The sequence below is a fragment of the Arachis hypogaea genome, chromosome 20 (assembly GCF_003086295.3).
Source record: "Arachis hypogaea cultivar Tifrunner chromosome 20, arahy.Tifrunner.gnm2.J5K5, whole genome shotgun sequence".
Lineage (NCBI taxonomy): Eukaryota > Viridiplantae > Streptophyta > Magnoliopsida > Fabales > Fabaceae > Arachis > Arachis hypogaea.
The window spans coordinates 130721614-130742307 of NC_092055.1; the positions used below are offsets into that span (position 1 = coordinate 130721614).

Here is a 20694-nt window from a genome sequence, read left to right on the forward strand (position 1 = left end):
AATTTATTTATGTTTTTTTAATTTTTATTTTTAATATATTGAATTTTGGTGAAAACTCAGATGTAGTCAACTTCATGTGAAGTTGATAGTTGAGAGCCGTTAAATAATTTGATTAAATTTTTATCTAAAAACTTTCAGTTATCAACTTCACGTAAAATTGACTGCACTTAAGTTTTTACCATAAATTTTTGTGTTTGAGTAGCCGCTAAAATAACATTTATATTATATCATTGATATCTATGGCAAAGAAATTTTGTGTTGTTGTCGATTTTTTCACGAACATCTAATTTGCTCACGAACATTCATAGAAATTTCATTTTCTCCCCTTTATTTTTATTTTTATGTTCTTCAGAAAAAATAATTTAACAACCTTTTTTGGTTAAATTTTTGTTTGTCATGAGGCTAACTATCATAAAAATTAAGTGAAAGACTACTTTAATATATACTTGCCTATTTTGGATTTAAACATTACCTATAATTATCCAAAAAGTTACATTATATTTTCTTAATTTTAATTATATTTTGGATAAGATTTATAATTTTATGCAATATGCAATGTAAGATTCGGTCTCTGTTGGTCATATTCTATGATTCAATCTTGCTGTATTGTCAAGTTATTAGAATATATAGTTTAACTTATCACAATCACAATTTAGCTAATTAGATTATGAGTAGATTGATAAAAAATTAGGTTTAATTTGGTAAAGATTTTATTTTTTAAAAGTTAGTTATAGTATTTATGTTTGGTAAATTAAATTAAAAATAATTTTTAATAAGGACAAGTAATAAGTATATGTTTGGCAAAATAACTTTTAAAATTTAAAAGTACCATAATAAATATAAATATAAGAATTAAATTTAAAAATTAATTAATATATGAAGTTATATTAAATTTTTTAATTTTGATAAGAACAAGTCATTTTTGAAAACTCCACTTTGGTAAAATTTTTACTTTTTATAACTTATAAAAAATAATTTTTTAAAAATTATAGCATCTATATTTAGTAAATTAAATTAAAGATAATTTTTAATAAACACAAACAACAACAAGTGTGTTTAATAAAATAACTTTTAAAATTTAAAATATTATAATATACATTAATGAAATTAAATTTTAATAAATACAAAATAACTTTAAAAAACTCTTCCTTTAGTCTTTTTAAAAACAGACAAAATACTCTAATTTTTAGAAGATTCGAATATAAACACATAACCTTTTTAATTTATCAAACAAATTTATACTTTTAAAAGGCACAAACATTTTTTAAAAAATTTTTAAACTAAACCTTTCTTTACGCAACCTATTTCACTTTCTTATCCCGTTATCTTCACTTCTAGCTATTAGATTTGCAAACCTAATTGATGTAAAGAAATAATTAAGAACTAAGAGAGAAGTTAATGATAAATAAACCTAAGATAAGGTTCTTACTAAATTTGGATAAGACATTTAAAAAGTGAAAGAAAATATAAGTAATTAGTTAAGGCTAAAATTGTGAAAATTGTAACTGTAATTTTATATGATTCTCAAAATTCAAATGACCTAAAATTTTTAAAAGAAAATGAATTTATAAATTTAGAAATCAAAATTTATTCCAATTAATTGCATATAATTTTTTTAAATAATTATTTAAATATTCTCACAAAAATTCAAATCAAACATATAAATTATTTATCAAAAATAAAATTTGTTTGTTACTTATAACAAATGGTCTTTTTTTTATTATTTTTATCATCATCTTTTTAAACTGTTAAAAAATTTATTCATCGTATGTATCTTTTAAAATTATATGTTTCAATAATATATATAACCTTTCAGTACCGTCTTGCCTGTTGATGATTTATCCATTGTATATAGATATGATTTTTCTACGTATTATTACTAATTTATGATGATGTACGGATTAATAATATGTGACTCTTGTTATTTTGTCTTCCTAAATATATATAATAGCAATAACAAAAATATTATTAGTAAAAAAAATGAAAATAATGTACTATGAAAGAATAAAAAATTATTAAAAATATACACAAGTTGGTAAATCGTCAATTACCATAACGAAATTGATATCACAATGTTGTATGTTATCTTCTTCGTGCCTCTATGGATATTAGTATTATCACAACCACCTGTGTAAATAACATATCCTTTCTATCCTTTCACAATTTCAAGCTTGATTTTGTTTGCTTAATTATTTTGGTAATAAAATAGCAAAAGCTCAAAAGTCTTATTAATTTCATCTAAACTCTAAATAAATGTATGCATCTAATGTCTGTCAAAATTTAATGATGGTTAATGATTGTGTATTTTATTAACTAAGACTCTTTCTTCTTAATTACTAAATTAGAATAAAAGTGTACACTCTCTCACCGCCCGTATTCCAGTGCACTCAGCTACCTTCACCGGGGGAGTAAGCTCACATTTCGGGTCGTTCTAACCCAATATAATTAAATGCGGTTACGGATTCGAATCATCAAGTTTTTCGCAGGGAGTAGGGTCAACCCGAACGGACTGAGAGCGCATGCGCCATCCTATACAGCAAGGTCGACTCTCAGAACGAGGACTCAAATCCCACACTGCCAGAGAGAACATAGCCGTCGGACCACAAATCCACAAATCCGCCGTAATAGACTTGAACCGAACGCTTCCGTCAAACTCGCTCACGATCTCCGACCTATAGCCAGCACCGATCGCAGCTGCGCGTGGCATACCAGGAGAAGCTCTGGATCCACAGTAACCTTGTAGCAAGGAGAGCTGATTTCACAACAAGATCCTCTTTTTAATTCATTTACAAAATTAAAATTAATTAATCCTTTTTTAATGAATAGTTGTGTTGGATTTGTTGGATAATTATCCTTTTGAATTTTTTGTTAAACAAAAAGTCAAAAGTAAGGTTGGTCAGATTCGTCCACTGGTGATTAATTTTCGAAGTTTTGATAAGAATGAAACACTTTTGAAAAAATAAAATCATAAATGAATTTTACATTCTAAATTAATCTTATATTCTAAACTAATTATTATAAGCTAAGTGTGTATTTGGATTAGAGTTTGTAAACGAGATTTTGTATAAAATTGATTTTATAAATTTGATTTTGATAAAAAGTGAGTTGGTGTTAACGTGATTTATGTTTAGTAATTTTTGTATCAAAATGGATTATAATAAAATGAATGTTGTTTGGATTACACTATTTAAAATTACGTTTAGACAAAAATTACTAAAAAGAACATGAATTTATATCATTCAAATTTATATTATTTTAACACTTTTTGACTATAATTACTTTTAAAAAGAATTTAAATTTATGTATTAAAAATTAGTACCTTTTTGTTATAATTTGTTAGTACTCTTCTTTAGTACTCTTTTTGTATTTAATTATAACTTCTTAATAAAATTTATATTATAAAAATTAATAATAATAAATAAAATATATACTAATTTAAAAATACATAATAAAAAATACACAAAGTCAAATAAAAAAATAAAGTTCTATAAAAAAATATGTATTAATAAAAATAATTAAAAAAAAACATATCAATAATGAATACTAAAAATTCTATTAAAAAAATACAATGATATACATAAGTGAACATAAAAAAAATTCTAAACAAAAGTATCCATACTATAATAATATGTCATGAAAAATTATTAATTACTAGTGTATGTTCCGTATACTATACGGGATAATGAACAAAAATATATAAATTTTTTTTATTAAAAGAGATTAAACAAAAAATATATATAATAATTATTATTATAAATATTTTATAAAATTATAATAAAAATTAAAGTTTAATTATTTTTATTGTTAAAAATATTAAAAATAATTAGTATTTGTCTTAATTGATTTGGATTGGTTGAATGGTCATCTCACCCGTCTACCTAAGTAAGTACTAGAGTTTCGAACCCCGCCTTATGTATGTAATAACTCCTTGGCTAGCAGCAGAGCCTTCATAAATGGAAGAAAATACAGTGAAAGAAAATAGTATTTATTTTAAAAGTAAAACAATTCTCATTGATGATAGCAATACTTATGGAGATTTGTCTTTGTTAAAATTTAACTCTGACAGTTTTATTTACTGTATCATATTCATTCGGGAAGTCAAACAATATGATTACCAATTAAAATTTTATATTTTATGACATGATTTGTAAGTTTCTAAACTTATAAACTTATATCATTACAAAAGCTATTAGATTGATTAATATTTCTTGGTAATATTACCAAAACACCGTCGTTGAGTATATTAGTTTGTGTAAAAAGAAACTATAATAACTTTTGTTATTCAATATATAATTTATTCTATTGAAAAATGAATTATTATTCCTAGATTGGTAAATATATTTTTTTATTTTTATATCATTTTATTTGACAATAATTACCACTAAAAAAAACGAATGACTACACTATCTTATAATATGATGTACAAAATAATTTTTTATTTCAAAATTAATTCTGGTTAGTAAAAAAAATTAAAAATAATTTATGTAGTGTCATATTTATATTAGGATGATCTATTTTAATTATGTGAGTGATTATTATTATTCACTTTTTCATTAAGATAGTAAATAATATTTAAAATAAAAAAAAAAGATAATTAGAATTTTTTTAGTTTGATTATAAAAACTATTGTAAGTTTACCTAACTTTTGTATATACTAAATATAATCATATTTAATAGTATAATATTTATTATAGTAATGACTCAAAATATTAACTCAAGTGAATAAGATCAACCTAGGTCTATTGTTAATAAAAAAATAAATGTTATAAACTATATTTTTTCATAAGTAACCTTTTTAAGTTGTACGTTATGTTTGACATGGTTTATTTGTATATCATTTAAATTGGCATTGTTTTTATAACGATCATTTATTCTTAATAATTGTTAGAGTTTTTGATGCCTTACAATAATTATCTATAAAAAAAACATATTATTTTTTTTGCCTATTTTCACATGAAATAAATTTATTTTTTTACCCTATTTTCACATTGAAAATTTTTTTTCTCTGTCTTTCTTTAACTATCATCATGTTATTATAATTATTAAATAATATTAGAAAAAATCTTTAAAAATAGAAATAGCCATGACACTTCGAATAATTAATTCAATAGAATTAAACTTAAACGAATAAGATGATTCAATTAATTATACAGATAATAGTATATTTATAAATATTAATAACAAAAATAGTCTCATTAATGTAAATGACCAATACAATAATTATATGAAAAAATAAATAATTATATAATTGTATAATTTTCAAGATGCTATATGATTGAATTTAATGGATAAATTCAAAAATATCTATACGATAATGTCCAAATATTTCAGCATAATGTAAATCATACTATAATTTTATATATTATATTATAACTTTAAGTCAACTCCTTAAACACATGAAGTATACATGATAAAAGAGAATATTACAAAATAAAATTATAATAAGATTATTTAAAAATACCATAAAAAAGACACATCTCTTTTGTTAATCAAAAGATCGAAGGAAAAAAATATGCACCTAAGGATGAGCAACTAAAATAGATAAACAACTTTAAAAAATATAAAAAAAAATGAAATGTATAAGTAATGATAAAAGAAATAAAAATGAAATAAATTACAAAAATTGTATCCTAAAGCCCTAAGCACAAAAGATGAGAGAGAGGGAGAGAGAGAGAATGAATGAGTAGAAAACACATTATAATTTCGTATAAATAGATGTCTTTGACAAAAAATAAACTAATTAAATTAATTCATGTATTTCGTTATCATATTTATTATTTACTAAAATAATTTGATATTTACTCCAATCAAATCAAATCAAATCATTAATATAATTAACTAAATTAATTAATTGATATAATTAATTATAATTAATCAATTTATATAAATTACAATAAATGGTGAGATTTGAATGTTTAATCAAATTAATTAATTGATATTATTAATTAGTTATAATTGATTTAGTTTACAGAATTGAAAGAAATAAATCAGAAAACACTCTCAGAAGCATGCCACGTCAACTCCATCATTAAGTGCAGATATATAATAGAATAGATAGAATAGATATAGAATATTAATCATAGTAAGATACTATAAAAATTAGTACAAATAAAGAGTACATAGAGAGGACAGAGAATACATAAAAAAATATTTTTTAATAATTTTATTAATTATAGTAATATGATCTAAGAAATTAATTTTTTTTAAATGAACTTATTAATTATGTTAATATGATATGAAAAATTAATTATTATGTTAAATTAAGTTTATTAATTATAAAACTATGTCATGAAAGATGATTAATTATATACAGTATGAATTATAATAAGATGCTATAAAAATTAATAAATAAGATAAATATATTTTAATTAAGTTGGACAAATCTAGTCATCCAGTGATTAACTCAATAACTCTAAACCTTCAACTCTAACCCTTAACCTCTAACTTCCAAACTCTCATAATTAGTGTTTTTTTGTTTTTTTAAAAAATAAGATAAATATATTTTGTTACACACATAAAAACCTTACATAAATTCTAAATTAGTAATTTAATTATATATATATATATATATATTAAAAATTAATAATTTTATTACATTAATTTTATTAACTATGGTTAAATGATATAGAGAATAAATTTTTCAATTAAAATTTTTGTAATATTTTCTAAAAATTGTTTTGTTTTTCACAAAATCTAATAAAAGAAAGACAAAAAAAAATAAGTGTAATATTTGTATATATAAGATAAGAATAATAATTTTTTTTTTACCAATGATAAAAAACTCAAATCCAATCTCTTAAATGAGTACGGGGACATTTGAGTCATATCTCATTGTCGAGTAATATTTAGATATATAAAACATATTTTTGTACATAAATCAATACGAAATAAGAGATTAATTTTAAAATATTCAGATGTGCTTACAATATTCTAATATTTGTGTCCACGTATATTTTAATATGATATCAGTGTTATTTTAAAGATAATATCTATTACAAATTTTAATTTTTAATTTTTAATTTTAAGTTATTTTAGTTATTATAAAAGTAAAAAATAATACTCAAAATTAATCCTATTAAACTGCTCAATAATTTATTTATAAAAAGATATAATTGTATTTGTATAAATGATAATTCATGGTTCAAAAGATATAATTAATGGTTAAAAATTGCCAAATCTCATTTTAAGTTTTGACGGAATATTCTTTTAAGCTTTGACAGAATATTCGATACTGCATTTGAGAGAAACAGGAACCGTGTGGGTGTGTGGCCATGGCGAATCAGCAGAATTTGAAGGAACAGTGCAGAACATTCTAAACCAAGAAACTCTCCTGGTCTTTCTCGGTGACAAAGGTGGTGTTGGCAAAACTACATGCAGCTCAATACTCTCATTCTTCTCGCCACTGTTCACGACTCTGTTCTCATAATCTCCACCGACCCAACTCAGTAAACTCACAATCTCCGCGATGCTTTTCAACAATGATTCACAAAGACTCCAAATTTGGTCAATAACTTCACTAATTTCTATGCTATGGAAGTGAATTCTAATGTTGAGCATGAAGATGTGGGCATTTCTAAAGGAATGGACGGTATGAGTTACTGAAATTTTCGGTGGAATGTGAGAAATGGATTTCAGGCGTGCCCAATAAGAGGCTGCAGAAGCCACCATGACTGAGCCGGGGAGGAGAAGGAGTTGGTAGCGCGACGAAGAAGCTAGGAGGAGAGGTCTTGGAGATTCAATCATTGTTGGCGTTGGAGATAATGGAGGAAGATGTGCGCTTACCACGGCAGAGGAAAGGGAGGAAGAAAATTTGGAGGAAAATGTTAATGGCAGTAATAGATAATTAAATATGAGGAATCATTTAAAAAATAAAAAATGACCCCATTATTTTATGTGCAATTGCAAAAAGGACTCCAAAAAACAAATATTTTTATTTTGACACTTTTTGGCTGATGGGTGCGCCAAACACGTTTTTGGCGTTTCGGTGTGCTAACAGAGAGCGCGTACCAAATCCGTGCCCTTGATGTGTATCTACAAACACATATTTATTTATAGAGGGTGTTGCTAGGAAGCACCGATACGACACAACGCGGACACGACACAACACGGATACGCCGACGCGTTCTTTTTATAAAAAATTGGATACGACACGTTTAGGATATGCTGTGAATTAAAATTTAAATAATATATTAAATTAATAAAATATCATATTGTAAATATAAGAGTAAATATAGATGCATAAAAAAAGTCTTAAAATTATGCAATTATTAAAAAAAATAAAAAAATTTAAGCTAGTGAGTTAGTAAGCTACCAAAGATAAACGGTAAGTAGATTTAGGTTTTGATTTATTAATTATTTTATTTTTAAATTTAAATTTTGATTTGTTTTAATTTTAGAATATTTTAAAATTAGAAAGAAAAAATTGATTAATCAGGCCATAAAATCACAAAATCAATTGAAGATTTGCAGTCTAGCTGAAAGATCCGTCTCATGAACATCTCAATCGAGTCGAACTCGTTCAGATTCGTGATAACTCCACCAAAATTCTGTATCGCAAGAAGACACGTCGCTGATACGTTCGTTTGAAGTATCCATTGTGTGTCGGCGTCGGATTCGCGTCCGATACGGATACACCGGCACCACGAGAGAATCCGTGCTTCATAGGGGTGTTGTATGTTATATTATAATATTCTCCTAGCTTAGCTATTTGGTTCGTTTTTAGAAGAATTCTTTGGGTTAACTTTAAATGCATTTTGAATTTGAATTTCATGTTGAAAACTATTTAGCGAAAATGAGATTGAACAAATCAAATAAACTTAGTTTGGAATAGAAAGCGCTTTCAATTAAAAGACAAGTGATCTATGTTGATTTGTGTGAAATAATAATAATAATAATTCAGTTAGAACAATGATGACGATGACGATTATTATTATTAGTAAATTACCTTTTCTTAATACGTTAGAAAAGGAGAAAAGGAAAAAAAAAAAAAAAAGAAACAACGGTCGAATGCCTCCAACATTGAACGGATCAAATTCTAATTAGTGCTACTGCGTACTAAATAATTCAGTTTAGAACAATGATAAAACTAAAATTAAACATAGTATTTATTATTTATTTAATGTATATATGTTTAATGTTATGGCTTCACACAACCATCTTAAGACATTTGCTAATAAAATTCCAATTTAAAAAATTGATATTTTTCTCTATTCTTTATTATTTTTTATATCAATCCGTGTATATATATATTATAATATATGGTATTTACTTCGGTACGACGATAAATTTATATGTATCAGTACAATAAAAATATGGACAAATTAAAACACGATCTGTGGATTATGTTTTCCACGTCAATAATTGATTTTTCTTTTTTTAAATACATATCATATCAATGATTTTACTAAATCACCCTTATATTTTAATAAAAATAAAAATAAAATTTATTTAATTTTTATAAAAAGACTTAAATATCTATTTTTTGTATTGGACAAAAACAACCCTAATTCTTTAATTTAATCAAAATTCAATTAACTTTAGTTTTATAATTTTAAATCTGAATCAATATAAAAGTCAAAACCAAAATACATTTCATTATTCATATACACTAAAAAATTGCTTTGTTGATCATGAACCCTAATCTAATCTCTCCTATCTCCTTCGTATCAAAAAGAAAAATATATCTAAAAAATTGTTCTTCTTTGTATACCAATTTACTGATAAAGAACAACCTCACCTCTAATCTCTGCCGGACAGCAGCGGTATATCCTCAGTTCCTCACCCTCTCCCTTCCTCGTTGGATTCTGCCATTGCCCTTCCTCCCCTGATCTCGACTTAGTCATCGATCAATTCAAAGCTTCCTGTAGGTCTTATTCTTCTTCGCGTGTGCATCGATGCTTCGCCTTTTGCCCCAACGATTTCCAAGTGATTCTCTTTCCCTCTCTCATTTGATTTTCCGGTGTGCTTCCAATTCTAGCTGAACTTACTTGCCACCATGATCCAATGAGATTTTTAGTCTTTCCAAAAATTTAGTATCAAATGAACTGATTCTGATTCTGTTTTTTTAAGCGTTAAAACATAAAACTACCTTACTGCCTTAATATGTTCAATTTTGAGGGATTGAGTCCTGATGAATTATTTAGTTTTAAAAATATTTTTATTATTGGTATCAATTCACCGTTTTGATTTTTTTAGTATTACATAGCGCAAGTGACTTAAAGGTATTCTTCTAAGGTTTGAAGACACTACTAAGAAGAAAACATTAGAAGATGCTTCTTGTTTTGATTCATCCAACTCAAAGGTATTCCTTCATTCATTGCTTTGCCTGCATTATTTGAAACCTTGCCACTTCTTGTTGTTCATGGCTGCAAATCTTTTTATGAAATTCAACTTTTGTGTTACAAGCTATGGTGTGATGATCTATTGTGGCTTTATGTTGGTCTTATGGACCTTATTGTGATGATCACCAAGTGTTTGATTTTATGTCATTTAGACATTTACTAAGTACTGATTTGATTGTGTTCCTCTAAACCATATTGAATCAAAAGGAAAGGGTTCTGTGACTTTACTTTTTTGGTGCATATTGAAAACTTTTACATTTTTTCCTTCTAGTATTTAGGCATATTTTTCAAACGGGCACTTCCATCCTCTCACAATGAAATCATGCATATTCTTTCCCCTCTGTAGGGCAACAGAAGACTAGATGAAGATCGAGCATGCATCACTGATGCTGTCACTTGGAATTGTTTCAAAATTTTGGTTTTCAAGTATTGAGGATGTCTCTTTTTTATATTAGATTGGAGAGCAGGATTTCTAAATTGAATGCAAATTAAAGTGATGATTACATTCTCACAAAATGGATCCGCTGCCCTGGTCATATAAATTGGTCTTGCAACATCTTATAGAGAGAACCTTTTTTGGTGAATGGTACGAAATTTAGAGTCCACAAACTAACCGGCAAGTGCACCGGGTCGTACCAAGTATTACCTCAGGTGAATGAGGGTCGATCCCACGAGAATTGATGGATTAAGCAACAATGGTCAAGTGATTTGCTTAGTCAGACAAACAGAAAATGGTGTTTGAAGGTTCAAAAGCATTAAACAGTAATTCAAAAATTAAAATAGCAAGCAGTAAATTGATGAGAATAATATATGGAGAAACAGTTAAGGTTTCAGAGATATCTATTTTCTGGATTGACTTTTCTTACTAACTATTTTAATCATACAAGATTTAATTCATGGCAAACTATATGTGACTAAACCCTAATTCCTTAGACCTTTTTAATCTCCTCTAAAATTCATCAACCGCCAATTCCTTGGTCACTTAATTCCAATTAGAGGGTGAAGTTCAATTCTAGTTTATATGCCACAAAAACCCTAATTACCCAAATATAAGAGGATTATATGTCATGTATCCCATTAAGTCCAGATAATTAGAATTTAGGAGAAATTGTTTTCAAACTGTTGTTCAAGTAAAGAGCTTTTCCAAGTTATATAAGAACTCAATTAGAACAAGGGTCATACTTCCGTTCCACCCAAATTCATAAGATAAAGAACGAAAACAATTCTTGAAATATAAATCAAGACATGAATTAAAATAGAAAAATAATAGTATCAATTCATACAATAGATAGAGCGCCTAACCTTAACAGTGGAGGTTTAGTTGCTCGTGGTTCAGAGAGAAAATAAGGATTCGTAAAACTGTAAATTGCAGAATGAGGTGTAAGAGAAGAGATTCCGAAGGGCTGATTCTTTTTCCTTTTATATCTAATCCTAATCAATGTAAAATATATTTCCTAAAACTAAAATAATATCTTTTCCTATTTTAAAATAAAATACAAATTTAATCAAAATTAATTTGTCTTCATGCACAGCTTATATGGAAGCTTGGGGACCACTTTTATATTGAGGATCCATGCTAAACTTGGCTTTTCCCAAGTTCAGCGTGGAGAAGGCAGTGTGGTTTTTAGCGTGTCCTTTTGAGTCCACGCTGAACTTGGCTCAGCGTGGGATGTGGCATGTGCTTCCCTGGGAGCTTTCAAGTTCCACACTGAACTTGGCAGAGGCCAAGTTCAACGTGGAGGAGGCAGAGGTTGCTGGAGAAGAAGTGATGCGTGAGCATCTTTCCTATCTTTTCCTAGTAAATTTGCATTTAACTTGTTGAGTTTAATCAAGAATTAATTATCCTTTATCCACTATGGATGTTACTTTGAGTCGTGTGCAATTCTATTTATTTTAGGTAGTATTTGGCTGGATTTGATGAAGTTTCCGCAGAAAAAGAGAAGAAGGCGAATGATGCTGTCAACCCTGACCTCTCAGCACTCAAACCTGAATAACTCGAGTTACAGAGGTCCAATGGATGTGATTTTAGCAATGTTGGAAAGCTAACTTCTAGAGCTTTCCAACGATATATAATAGTCCACACTTCTCTCCCACCAATTCGGCCAAGGCTTCTCAAGTTAGGCGCAAGACAACAACAACAACAGGCAAACATAGGCGTGACTCACCAAGTAAGGCGCAATGAACCCCCAAGTTAGGCGCAAGGCAGAATCACAACATGCAATTGATACTTATTTACCTCAATTAAGGCACAAGGTATCCTTCAAGTAAGGCGCAATGTCAAGCCAAGTTAGGCGTGCCTTCCTACGAAGCAAGTGGTCCCCATTCATCAATTGAAGATGCGCGGATTGCTTTAATTAATTCTGATTTAAATTTTATTTTTATTTTAAAATAGGAATAGATATTATTTTAGTTTTAGAAAATAAAATTTTAAATCAATTAGGATTAGATATAAAAGAAAAAAATAAACTTCTCTTCTATTACACCTCAGTCCAATTTACAGTTTACCAGAATCCTAGTTTTCACTCTTTTCCATGAGCAACCAAACCTCCACTGTTAAGGTTAGGAGCTCTGTCCATTGTGTTTATATTTTAATTCATGTTTTGATTCATTTAATTCAAGAACCGTTTTCATTCTTTATTTTATGAAATTGGGTGGAACGGAAGTATGACCCTCTTTCTAGTTGAGTTCTTGTATAACTTCGAAAAGCTCTTTATTTGAACAACAACTTGGAAACATATTCTCCTAAATTTATAATTATCTGGATTTAACGGGATACGTGAAATATAATCCTCTTATATTTGGATAATTAGAATTTTTGTGGCATAATAACTAGAATTAAACTTCACCTTCTAATTGGAATAAATTGACCAAGGAATTGGCGGTTGATGAGAGTTAGAGGAGACTAAAAAGGTCTAAGGAATTAGAGTTTAGTCACATATGGTTTGCCATGAATTAAATCTTGCATGATTAAAATAGTTATTAAGAAAAGTCAATCCGAAAAATAGATACCTCTGAAACCTTAACTGTTTCTCCATATAGTATTCCCAACTTATTTATTGCCTGTCTTCTGATATTATGAGTTTACTATTTAATGCTCTTTGAACTCTCAAACACTATTTTCTGTTTGTCTAACTAAGTAAATCACTTAACCATTGTTGCTTAGTCCATCAATCCTCATGGGATCGACCCACATTCACTTGAGGTACTACTTGGTACGACGCGGTGCACTTGCCAGTTAGTTTGTGGGTTATAAATTCCGCACCAAGTTTTTGGCGCCGTTGCTGGGGATTGATAGTGATTAACAACTATTAGTTGTTTGATTGCTTAGATTAGGCATTTTAATTTTAATTTTATTTAAATTTTGCTTTAGTATTTTTTGAAAAAAATAATAAATAAATAAATTGCATTAATATTTTTCTTAATTTCTGAAATTAAGTTTGGTGTTTCCTAGTTAGTCTTATTTTAATTTTTCTTATTTAATTTTCCTAATAATTTCAAATTTTTTTCTTAATTTTAATAGTAATTTTCGAATTTGTGTTTGTTTTATTCAGTACTTTTATCTCTTTACACAGGGTACCTCACTGGGAATTCTCTGCACTCTGACGTAGAGAGTTCCATTCTTTCTTGTCTTCAGTCTGTGTATGCGCAGGAACAGAGACAAGGAACCTCTCTTAAACTTTGATCCTGAACCTGAAAGGACTTTTAGGCGATGTTTGCAACAAGCAAGGCTTTGCAAGGCTGCAGAATCCACTATGGATCCTAATAATGCTGCTAATGCCAACATGGCTAATCCGAATGGGAATGAACAACAAAGGAGAGTGCTTGGCTCTTACTCTGCTCCTACTGCAGATCTTTATGGAAAAAGCATTGTGGTGCCTCCTATAGCTGCGAACAAATTTGAGTTGAAGCCACAATTGGTCACCCTGGTGCAACAAAACTGCCAATATCATGGTCTTCCCCAGGAAGACCCAAATCAATTTATTTCTAATTTTCTGTAGATTTTTGATACTGTGAAGACAAATAGAGTGAATCTTGAGGTGTACAAACTCATGCTTTTCCCGTTTGTTATGAGGGATGGAGCAAAGCTATGACTAGATTCTCAACCCAAGGAGAGTTTGGATACTTGGGACAAGGTTGTTACTGAGTTTTTTACTAAATTTTTCTACCAAAGAAGCTGACTAAGCTTAGGGTGGAGGTTCAGATCTTTAGGCAGAAGGATGGTGAAACTCTTTATGAAGCTTGGGAGAGATACAAGCTACTGACTAGGCAATGCCCTCCGGACATGTTCTCCAAATGGACCTAACTAGATATCTTTTATGAAGATTTGGGTGAAATGTCCAAAATGTGCTTAGATAATTCCACAGGTGGTTCATTGCACAAGAAGAAGACACCGGAGGAGACTATTGAGCTTATTGAATTGGTTGCTAGCAACCAATACTTATACTCATCTAACAGGAATCCTGTGAACTCTGAGTCTCCTCAGACGAAGGGTATTATGGAAGTAGAAGCTCTTAATACTATTCTTGCTCAGAACAAGCTTATGTCTCAGCAAATAAATCTACTTACTCAATAGATGGGTGGCATGCTAGTCTCAGCTATCAGCACCCAAAATCTACTTCAAGAGGTCTCTTATGACATGACAGGTAATTTTGTGCAAAAGGATAATTATGATTATGTTCAATCCTCTTCTGAACAGGTCAATTACATGGGGAGTGGTCCTAGAAATCCCACTAATGATCCATATTCTAAGACATACAATCAGGGGTGGAGAAATCACCCAAATTTTGGGTGGAGGGACCAACCTCAGAGACCTCAGAATTTTAACAATAATTTTCAGGGTGGCTTCCAACAGAACAATCACAATAACCACCAATTACAATCTCATCAACAACAACCACCTCCGCAGGCAGATTCTAAATCCCAAGAAGAATCTAATTGGGAGATGATGAGGACTTTTATGCAGGAAACCAGAGCCTCCATTAGAAACTTGGAGGTGCAAATGGGCCAACTGAGCAAGCAAATACCTGAGAGGTCTGCAAGTACTTTTCCAGGTGATACAGTGGTGAACCCAAGAGAAGATTGCAAGGTTATTCAATTGAGAAGTGGTAAAGTAGCTGGCTCTGAGACCAAGATTAAAAGAGAGTTAGTTGAAAATGAAGCTCCAGAGGAGAAGAAGGAAGAAGTAGAACACGCCCCTCCAAAGCGTGTAGACAACCTGTTCTCTGACTCCCTTGACTCTTATCCTACATTACCAAAGGCTCCCGAATACAAGCCAAAAATGCCATATCCTCAAAGACTTTAGAAGGCTTCCAAAGAAAAGTAATTTTCTAAATTTTTAGATGTATTCAAGAAGCTACAGATCAACATTCCTTTTGCAGAGGCTCTTGAGCAAATACCTCTTTATGCAAAATTTATGAAAGAATTGTTGACCCACAAGAGGAATTGGAAGGAACAAGAAACAGTGGTGTTAACCAAGGAATGTAGTGCCATTATTCAACACAATCTTTCTGAGAAGATGCCAGATCCAGGGAGCTTCGTAATTCCTTGCACCATTGGAGATGTCACCATTCAGAGAGCTTTATGTGATCTTGGAGCTAGCATCAATCTCATGCCACTTTCAGTGATGAAAAGCTTCAAATTGAGGAGGTAAAACCCACTCATATTTCTCTTCAACTTGCTGATCTTTCTATTAAATTACCTGTTGTTGAAGATTTACTTGTGAAAGTAGAACCATTTATTTTTCCTGTTGATTTTGTTATATTAGACATGGAAGAGGAGGTAAAATCCTCTATTATACTTGGTAGACCCTTTTTAGCTACAGGTAGAGTTCTGATTGATGTGCAAAAGGGTGAATTAACCCTGAAGGTCAATAAAGAATAGGTGGTCCTTAATGTTTTTGAAGCTCTCAAGCACCTTAATGATTCTGAAGGGTGTATGAAAATATATGTTATTGAACCACTTGTTCAAGAGGTACTAAAAGTTGAGGTACTTGATGACATTCTGGATCCTATTTCTGAGTATAAATTAGTGAAAGTTGATGATTCACCACCCCAGAAGGCTATGATTCACACGCCTAAAGCAGAAGAGGAAGCCCCCAAGTTTGAGCTCAAACATTTACCTCCTTCTCTGAAATATGTGTTCTTGGGTGAAAATGATTCATATTCGGTGATTATTAGCTCTTCCCTGAAGCCTGAAGAGGAAGAGGCGCTTATTTCAGTGCTCAGGAGCCATAAAACAGCTCTTGGGTGGACCATTAGTGACTTGAAATGGATTAGTCCAACCAAGTGTATGCACAAGATCCTCCTTGAAGATGATGCTAAACCAGTTATGCAACTACAAAGGAGATCAATCTAACTATGAAAGAGGTGGTCCAAAAAGAGGTAATAAATTATGGGAAGCAGGTATTATTTACCCTATTTCTGACAGTCCTTAGGTAAGTCCTGTATAGGTAGTTCCCAAGAAAGCAGGGATGACAGTGATCAAGAATGAAAAGAATGAGCTTATTCCAACAAGAACAGTCACAGGTTGGAGAATGTGTATAGACTACAGGAGGCTCAACACTGCTACACAGAAGGATCATTTCCCCTGCCTTTCATTGATCAGATGCTTGAGAGGTTAGCTGGTCATGCTTTTTATTGTTTTCTAGATGGATATTCTGGATATAACCAAATTGCAGTGGACCCTCAAGATCAAGAGAAGACAGCATTCACATGCCCCTTTGGAGTATTTGCATATAGGAGAATGCCATTTGGACTTTGTAATGCTCCAGCAACTTTTTAGAGGTGCATGCTTTCAATTTTTTCTGATATGGTTGAAAAGTTCATTGAGGTATTTATGGATGATTTTTCTATTTTTGGTAATTCTTTTGAATCCTGCCTTAAACATTTATCTCTTGTCTTGAAACGGTGTCAAGAATCAAACCTTGTTTTAAATTGGAAAAAATGCCATTTTATGGTTACAGAAGGCATTGTTCTTGGACACCGGATTTCAAGTAAGGGGATTGAGGTTGACAGAGCAAAGGTGGAGGTAATTGAAAAATTACCACCACCAGCTAATGTTAAAGCAGTCAGGAGTTTCTTGGGTCATGCAGAATTTTATAGGAGATTTATAAAGGACTTTTCTAAAATTGCTAAACCATTGAGCAACCTGTTGGTTGTTGATGTTTCTTTTGTGTTTGATGCTGAATGTTTGCATGCTTTTGAAACTCTGAAAGCAAACCTTACCTCTGCTCCCATTATAGCTCCCCCGACTGGAATTTACCATTTGAATTGATGTGTGATGCTAGTGACTTTGCTATAGGAGCTGTTTTAGGAAAGAGGCATGGTAAGCTTATACATGTCATTTACTATGCCAATCGTGTGTTAAATGATGCCCAAAAGAATTACACAACTACAGAAAAAGAATTATTAGTTATTGTGTATGCTGTTGATAAGTTTAGGTCCTATTTAATTGGTTCTAAAGTTATTGTTTATACTGATCATGCTGCTTTGAAGTACCTTCTAACCAAGCAGGACTCTAAACCAAGATTAATTAGATGGGTGTTACTCCTTCAGGAGTTTGATATTGAAATAAAAGACAGGAAATGGTCAGAAAATCAAGTAAGTAACTGACCATCTCTCCAGAATTGAGCCTGAAGCAAGAGTACAAACACCGACAGCTGTGATTGAGACGTTTTCGGATGAGCAATTATTCCTCATTCAGTAGGCTCCGCCATGATTTGCAGACATTACGAATTATAAGGCCATGAATTTTATTCCAAATGAGTACAGTAAGCAACAAGTGAAAAAGCTATTGACTGATGCAAAGTACTACATTTGGGAGGAACTGTACCTTTTTAAAAGGTGTTCAGATGGTATAATCCGAAGATGTGTCCCAGATGAAGAAACCCAGCAGATTCTTTGGCACTGTCATGGTTCTGATTATGGAGGCCACTTTGGTGGTGAAAGGACAGCTACAAAGGTCCTTCAGAGCGGGTTTTACTAGCCGACTCTCTTAAGAGATTCAAGAGAATTTGTGAAGCACTGTGACAGATGAGAAAAAGCCACGAATCTCTTTGCCAACCATGAAATGCCATAGCAGGAAATTCTTGAGATTGAGTTGTTTGATGTGTGGGGTATTGATTTCATGGAACCCTTCCCTCCCTCACATTCAAACAACTACATTCTTGTGGCAGTTGATTATGTGTCCAAGTGGGTAGAAGTCGTGGCTCTACCCACCAATGATGCCAAAGTAGTGATGAGCTTTCTTCAGAGATATATTTTTATCCGGTTTGGTGTCCCAAGGACACTCATTAGTGATGGTGGAAGCCACTTCTATAACAAACAGCTGGACTCTCTTCTGCAGAGATATGGAGTTCGTCATAAAGTGGCAACCCCCTATCACCCTCAGACAAGCGGACAGGTTGAAGTTTCCAACAGGGAACTTAAGAGGATTCTAGAGAAGACCGTCAGTGTTTCAAGAAAGGACTGGTCTAGGAAGCTTGATGATGCTCTCTGGGCATACCGAATAGCTTACAAGACTCCTATTGGCATGTCCCCTTATCAGTTGGTCTATGGCAAAGCCTGTCACTTGCCAGTTGAGCTGGAGCATAAAGCTTACTGGGCAATCAGGTATCTGAATCTTGATTCAGAGGCTGCAGGAATTAAAAGAATGCTTCAGCTGAATGAGCTTGATGAATTCAGACATTCAGCCTATGAGAATGCCAAGCTCTATAAGGAGAGAACCAAGTTATTGCATGACAAGAAGATTGCCATCAGAGTCTTTGAGCCAGGACAGAGAGTGATTCTGTATAATTCAAGGCTCAAACTCTTTTCCAGAAAGTTGAAATCTCGGTGGTCAGGACCGTTTGTGGTTACCAGAGCTTCACCATATGGTCATGTAGAAGTTCAAGAGGAGAATTCTGACAGAAAATTTACAATAAATGGCCAGAGGTTGAAGCACTATCTTGGAGGCAAAATTGATCGTCAGAGGTCCGCTCATCTGCTGAATTAGCAAAACTGACCGTCAAGCTAGTGACATTAAAGAAGCGCTTGTTGGGAGGAAACCCGATGATTTTGTATCCTTAGTTATTTTTCCATTGAGTTGATTATATTATTTATTTGATTTTTATTGAGTTTTTACTATTTTTCTTTTTACGTCTGTTTAGATCATGCAGAATTTTTGAAACAGAACAGTTTCCTGAAACAGAGCTACAGGATGCGCAGAGAAGAATTTCATTCGGGAAGGTCTGTGCCTAACTTGAGAATTTCAAGTTAGGCGCCACAGGATACTATTCAAGAAGAATTTCATTCGGGAGGGTCTGCGCCTAACTTGAGAATTTTTCATATTAGGCGCCGCATGATACGCATCAAGAACCACTACTCTCGGGAGGGTCTGCGCCTAACTTGAGAATTTTTCAACTTAGGCGCAAGATATGGTGACTCCACTCAAGTTAGGCGCAAAGAAGCACAAGTTAGGCGCCTGAATCTTTGGCACACTTGGGAGGCTCTGCGTAAGGCGCAGCAACGAAGGCCTCCAACCAAGTTAGGCGCAAGCCTTTGCCCCTTGTACCAAGTAAGGCGCAGGACACGCCCCTTGTACCAAGTAAGGTGCAGGACACACCTCTGAATTCAAGTAAGGCGTGCTGGGGAAGGCATGGTGCCAAGTTGGGCGCAGCCTCAATTCAAGTAAGGCGCAAGGCCTTGCTACTTAGCCCAAGTAAGGCGCGGTCATATTGTTTCTAAACCAAGTAAGGCACAGCCTTACTTCCATGGTCCCCTCCCCACCTTAAGTCCCCCCAACCCCATATCATATCATATCATACCTGAACCAAATCCCCTTCAACCCTTGCCAACCAATTCAAATATACTTTCCCTTTTTCCAAGATCAACTCGTGCCTATATAAGCCCCCCTTAACCGTGCCAACCCCTTCCCAACCCTCTAGTACCTGCGCACTAGCCCCTCTTCCCTATATATTCCCCTATCCCCTTGACTACCTTTCTTCTCCACCCCTCTCCTGCATCCCTGTCCATCCTCTCCTTTCCAATATATTCTCCCCCTCCTTCCAACACTAACCCGTGACTCCCCTCCCCACCTACCCGATTAAACCTTCCCAGCCCCTCTCCTATTTAAACCCCCTTCTAACCCTCCATCACACACAGCAAAACACTTCCTCTCTTCCTTCCTTTCTTTCTTCGGATACACCACACTCACACACGTTCAACCTTCCACCACCCCACATTCCCTCCTTCCGTCATTAACCCGTGGCCAACTCCACCTCCCCTTCCCAAAATCTTCCTTGTTTCCTTAACCACAAACACATCCCACCCTCTCCCCTCGTCCCCTTTTTCTTTTTCTGTTTTAGTTTTTTTTTATA

The 20694-nt window shown here is 31.9% G+C and overlaps 1 non-coding gene across 1 annotated transcript; it reads right to left on the bottom strand.

Annotated features, from left to right (window-relative positions):
• Positions 1–14520: 14520 nt before the first annotated feature.
• Positions 14521–14627, bottom strand: LOC112787917 (small nucleolar RNA R71). Its single transcript, XR_003195301.1, has one exon. It is a non-coding gene; the product is annotated as a small nucleolar RNA R71 (small nucleolar RNA).
• Between the last annotated feature and the right edge of the window lie 6067 nt (positions 14628–20694).